Source organism: Lepus europaeus, chromosome 8 (genome assembly GCF_033115175.1).
Source record: "Lepus europaeus isolate LE1 chromosome 8, mLepTim1.pri, whole genome shotgun sequence".
In the NCBI taxonomy this organism is placed as follows: Eukaryota; Metazoa; Chordata; class Mammalia; order Lagomorpha; family Leporidae; genus Lepus; species Lepus europaeus.
Genome location: NC_084834.1, coordinates 82,816,304 through 82,822,303, shown reverse-complemented (window position 1 = coordinate 82,822,303; position 6,000 = coordinate 82,816,304). Strand labels below are relative to the sequence as shown.

Sequence of the window (6,000 nt, the reverse complement as noted above, 5' to 3'; positions counted from 1 at the left end):
TTAATTCTCACAGTACACCTCATTAAGGACAAAGGTCCTACATGGGGAGCAAGTGCACAATGACTCCTGTTGTTGATTTAACAATTGACACTCTAATTTATGATGTCATTGATCACCCGAGGCTCTTGACATGAGCTGCCAAGGCTATGGAAGCCTCATGAGGTCACAAACTCTGACATTATTTAGACAAGGCCATAGTCAAAGTGGAAGTTCTGTCCTCCCTTCAGAGAAAGGTACCTCCTTCCGTGATGGCCTCTTCTTTCCACCAGGATCTCACTCACAGATATCTTTCATTTAGATCATTTTTTTTTGCCAGAGTGCCTTGGCTTTCCATGCCTGAAATGAAGCTACACATTTCACCCCTAGTTATATGTCAAGCAAGGTTTGAAATACTCTAGTTAGGAGGCTGACCCTCTTGTGTGTGTGTGTGTGTGTGTAAAGGCACTGTGGAGCAGTGAGCAGTAAGGCAACCACAGCAGCATGAATCCAGGAGCAAGAAAGAGAGCTCTTCCTTCTGCTGAACCATTTCTTTCACGTGATGCCTCGGCCTTCTATTGTCAATTATAGAGCAACAGTTTGCGGGCACGTGTTCTAGACTCTTACATGCCTAGTATGCCTTGGTTTATGAAAAACTGTTTTCTTTAAAGATTTATTTATTTATTTGAAGTCAGGGTTACACACAGAGAGAAGGAGAGGCAGAGAGAGAGAGAGAGAGAGAGAGAGAGAGAGGTCTTCCATCCACTGGTTCACTCCCCAGTTGGCCATAACGGCTGGAGCTGTGCTGATCCGAAGCCAGCAGCTAAGAGCTTCTTCTGGGTCTCCCACATGGGTACAGGGGCCCAAGCACTTGGGCCATCTTGTTCTGCTTTCCCAGGCCTTAGCAGAGAGCTGGATCAGAAGTGGAGCAGCCGGGTATTGAACTGGCACCCATATGGGATGGCAGCACTGCAGATGGCAGCTTTACCTGCTATGCCACAGCCCTGGCCTCACGGAAAACTATTAATGGTGGATAGATCCTTTGTAGTTTTGAAAGACATGGGAGATGAAAAATGGAAAGCGGAGGGGATAAAGGTATCGAAGAAGGGGGCGTTGGAGGAGGGGAGGCCAGAGGCATGGCGGCAAGTTTACCAGTTCATCAGCTTTTCCCCAGGTCTGTGCTTTTTCCTTGTAAGTAAATCCCCAAAACGATTTGGGCTAATGGCCTTGTGCTTGTCCTGCCGTCCTCCTTTACAGTCAGAGGGAAGGAAGAACTCGTGCCTTTGCTAAGATTTGTTGCAGTGCCTAACAGGGCCGCTCCTTCCTCTTTTTCTCCATAGCTGCTGGCCTAGTGGCCCCTACTGTCTTCAAAAGTACCACCGTCTCAGGCTTCCAAGCAGGAAATCAGTTTCTGCAACTGCTTCCTTCTTCAATGTCTAAATTGATTTTTATTTATTTGAAAGGGAGAGAGAGAGCAAGAGTGAGAGAGAGGTGTTCTGTCCTCTGGTTCACTTCCCCAGTGGTGGGCCAGACTGAAGCCAGGAGCCAGGAATCCAATTTGGGCCTCCCACGTGGGTGGCAGGGACTATCACCTGTTACTTCTCAGGGTATTCATTGGCAGGGAGCTGAATCAGAAGCAGAGCTAGGACTTGAACCCAGGTCTTCCGATACGCGATCCAGGCAGCCCAAATGGTGTCTTATGGGGGCCGTGGCCAACGTTTGCGCCCTTCTCCAAGGACTGCTGCCTGAGATGTCTTGCAAGTCTGTTGGTGAACTCCATTGCTACACCATTGCCTTGATTCAGATCTTCATTCTTTCTACGACAGACTCCTAATTAATTTTAATTATTTTCTCCCTCTCTAGGTACCTCTAAATGAGCTCCTGAAAAATCCCAAGCCAGCAGGTGACTCTTTGGGTTAAAATTCTCCAGTGCCTCCTCTTTGCCTTCTAAGGGAGCATATTTCATTAGGATGTCAGACAAGGTAGTTTCTGAAGGGTGCAGACTCACTGCTGTACCTTCTCATCACTTGGGTGGCAGCACTGAGCCACCAGCTGTTCCTTTGAAGCCTGTTGTGAATTTCCATGCTGTTTCCTCTACATAGAATGTTTATTCTTTAACTCTTCCGGTCCCCAAAGATCTTTCTGGACCCTTTTAAAATGTGACCACTCTATGAAGCTTCTCCTGACATTCCCAGGCAGGGCAGTTCCTTTTTCTGTGCCCTAATAATTTGTGTGCTCATGCATTACTTGCTGTACCTTTCATAGAAACTTGCAATTAAAAAGAAATATCAGAGTAGGCATTGGGGCACAGCGGGTTAAGCCACGGCTTGGGACGCTTTCATACCATACTTCATTGCCTGGTTCTAGTCCCGGCTACTCCGCACTTCAAATCCATGTTCCTGCTAATGTGCTTGGGAGGCAGCAGATGATGAACAAAGTACTTGGGTTCATGCCACCCACATGGAAGACCTGCATGGAGTTCCTGGTTCCCAGTTTCCACCTGCCCCAGCCCTGACTGTTGTGGGCATTTGTGGAGTGAACTAATGAATGAAAGACACCCCCCCACCACCACCACCATCATCCCGTCCTTCAAATAAATCTTTAAAAGAGGAATTTCTACTCCTTGTTCCTATGAGTTTAAAAGAAAGAATGGACAGGACGTGAATCTCAAATACAACGTGTAGTACACCATGGGCATTCAGCATATGTTGTTTACTAATTTTTGTTTCTCTCCAGACTTCGTATTCCTGCATGTTGAAGTGCTGCTTCTCAGGCTCACCTCAAACATGGTTTACTCATGGGGTAATTCTTTTGTCTGAAGACACTCAGAAATTTCTTTTTTCTCTGATTTTGAATTTAAAGTCTTGCAACTATATATAACATATATATTATATATTATATATATGTATATATTACAAAACTCTATCCCTTGTCTTTAATTAAAGGAGACCCTGTGCCTTCTCTACCCAGGGAAGTCTGCATTTCCTCCATCAGGGTCTTGTATCCAGCAGATGCTCAGAAGCGTATGTGCGGAATGGAGTTGAGCCAACGAAAGCTAATCCTGGCGTAGCTGTTGAAAAGAAATGGATGACTCGGACACTGTTCCAAAACTTTCCCCATAACATCTGATTGACTTCACAGTGGTTTGTGAGGGCTGAAAGGCTAAAGGGGAATATGTAAACTGGCAAATCAAAGTTCTCAGGCATTCACACAGCAGAAGGGATTGATTCAATCAGATTTTGTCCCTCTTTAAACCCAGTTAATGTCAGAGGATGGAGATGGAGAATTTGAGGACCAGAGGGAAGGTAATTAGGTGATCAGATCCTTTAGTTTTGAAACAAGGGGGATGGGGCTGGTGCTACCGAATACTGGGTTAAGCTTCCTGCTCCACTTCCGATCCAGCTCCCTGCTAATGGCCTGGGAAAGCAGTGGAAGATGGCCCAAGCCCTTGGGCCCCTGCACCCATGTGGGAGACCCAGAAGAAGTTCCCAGCTCCTGACTTCAATTGGCCCAGCTCTAGCCATTGTGTCCATTTGGGGAGTGAATCAGCTGGTGGAAGATCTCTTTCTTTCTGTCCCCTCTCTCTAACTCTGCCTCTCAAATAAATAAATCTTTAAAAGCGGGGGGGGGGGGGGAGGGATGGAAAGTAAGAGGGGATAGGAGTGAGGATACCAGGACAGAGTTGGGGTGGGGATAAAATGGAATTTTGGGTACAGTGGCATTGTGGGGTACAGCAATGGTTGAATAAGGGAGGTGAGATGATTACAATGACTAATATCACTTCTTTTGACAATTTCCTGTTGAACCTCTTTTCTTCTTTCAGTCTGGTACCAGGAATCACGATACAGATACATTATGGGGAAAAAGCAGACTTTCCTGGTGCCCCTGGCATTGTTTTTTTTTTTTTTTTTTTTAATTTATCTGAAAGACAGAGCGACAGAAAAGTGAGAGAGAGTTAGTGTGCGAGAGAGAGATTCGACCTGCTGGGGTGCACTTCCCAAATGGCTGCCCCCGCCCGGGGTGGGTCAGGCTGAAGCCAGGAGCTCAGAGCCCTCACCAGGTCACCCACATGGGAGGCAGAGACTGAACTACTTGAGCCATCAGCTGCTGCCTGCCAGGACCATTAGCAGGAAGCTGAATGGAAAGTGGAGGAGCCGAGACATGAACTGAGTACTTTGATGTAAGATGCAGACCCCCCAAACTGTGACTTAATCCGCTGCCCCCGCAACACCTGCTCCTCACATTACTTTTATGGAGAAAAACATGTCCACATTTCACTCATTCATGAATGTCAGGTGTGTTACCTCCTCCCAGGTGGGAGCTGCATAAAATAAACTGATACACCATGGAAGTAATTTTCTTATTGAGAAATGCAAAACCATAGTTAATGTCTAACTTCAAATGATTTCATAGGATTAAGACAAGCGAGGAGGAGGCGATGTGCAACAGTGAGCTAAGGACTGGATGAAGACCATTGAAGAAAGCGCCTTCAGAGTGAACCTGTGCTGGAGACCAGACAGGGTTAATTCACGTATTTGGAAAAAGAGAACAACCTACTTAATGAGGGAAGTAAGTAAGGCTAAATTAGGATGCGCAGCTGAAAGGCACGGGACGGGGTGGGAGGGATGGGGTGAGGTGGGATTCTTTGTCAGGAGCCATCTCCCTCCGGATACAGAGTTGGCAAAATGACCGATTTTTTTTTTTTTTAAGAAGTTAAGTGTTCTCCCCAAGTCTCCCGAAAGACCCTGAGCTAGCTTCCTTTGCATTTACTTCCTGAGAGCGAGTCTCAAGGAGACCGCCAACACAAAGATGTTACAGACTTTTCGCAAACCTAATTGTTAACGTGTCATCAACTACAAACGGGAAAACTTGTTCCGTTCGTTAACAGTCGCGAGACACGCCGCTTTCACTGCCCCAGGGGGCCCAACCGTGGGTCTGCAGGTTGTTCACGCCCCCACCTGACCCTCCGAGCGCCCGCGGCCCGGCGCGCGTGTCTGAGAAGCGCCGTCCACGCCGCCTCGGCTTCGCCCCGGGTGTGTGTCCGCGGGCATCCGCGTCCACGCCCTGGGTCCTCTGCGCGCGGGCGGCGCCTCCGGGACACTGCTGCCGCGGATCTTTGTTCCTCACATCCCAGGGCAGTTTGGGGGAGCCCCTTCGTAGACACGACCGGCACGGAGGGGACGCCCTGGGGAGCGGCCCGGGCTTGGGAAGCTGTCCCCGGGCCACGAGCGCCCAGGGTACCGGGCAGCGCCGCTGGCCCGCGCTGTTCACCCAGGCAGCGGCGCTGGGGCCGCTCCAAGTGCGTCGGGCGGTGCAATCCCTCCGCTAAGTGCTTGGCTCTCAGTCTCCAATCACTAGTGGGAGCTGGAGAGGGCAAGTGAAAAAAATTCCAGAGGCAGCCGAGGAGCAGAGGGGAAAAAAAAAAAAAAAAGTCCCGCGGCGGCGGCGGCGGCGGCGGCGGCACAGCGGCCGCGGCGGCCAGAAGTTGACGGCGCGGGGCGCGGAGTCGGCGGAGCCTCTGCGGGGCTCCGGGCGGTGCGGGGACCGCGGTGCCGAGGACGCGAGTGCGGGAGCGGAGCTGCGGGTGAGGAGCGCACGCGGGCTGGAGGGCGCGGTGGGGCCCCCTCCTTCAGCACGCGGGCTGGGGGGCTCCCAGGCTGAGCCTGCGGGCGTCCGCGGGGCAGGGCTGTAGCCGGGCGGCCGTGGCTGCGGGCGGGACGGGGAGCGGGGCAGGCGCTGGACGCCGCCTGGGCTTTGTGTGCGGGCGGCTCTGCCGGGACCCGAGGCCTCGAGCCGACCGCTCTGGCGAGGGGCCGGGGTGGTGGTGGCGGCGGCGGCGGCGGGCGGGACACGTGCACCCAGGGCCGGGGAGACAGGGACCTGCACGCGAGGGATGGAGTGAAGGCGGGCTCGGAATCCGGGGCGCGGGGCCCGCCGAGGCAACCACCCGCAGGCTCCCGGCTCGGGCCCAGCCACCTGCCCCGGGACCCAGCCTCTCTCCAAGGGCGGAGGTGCGCGGCTGGG

General features: G+C 51.7%; 1 protein-coding gene across 1 annotated transcript in view; it reads left to right on the top strand.

Moving 5' to 3' along the window:
* The first annotated feature begins 5,494 nt into the window (after window positions 1–5,494).
* The window catches only part of BMPR1B (bone morphogenetic protein receptor type 1B), a 434,320-nt gene continuing 433,814 nt past the window's right edge, over window positions 5,495–6,000 (top strand). Inside the window, exon 1 of the mRNA XM_062199848.1 lies at window positions 5,495–5,560. The gene's annotated coding sequence lies outside the window, so the exon portion shown is untranslated. The remainder of the gene's footprint in view (window positions 5,561–6,000) is intronic.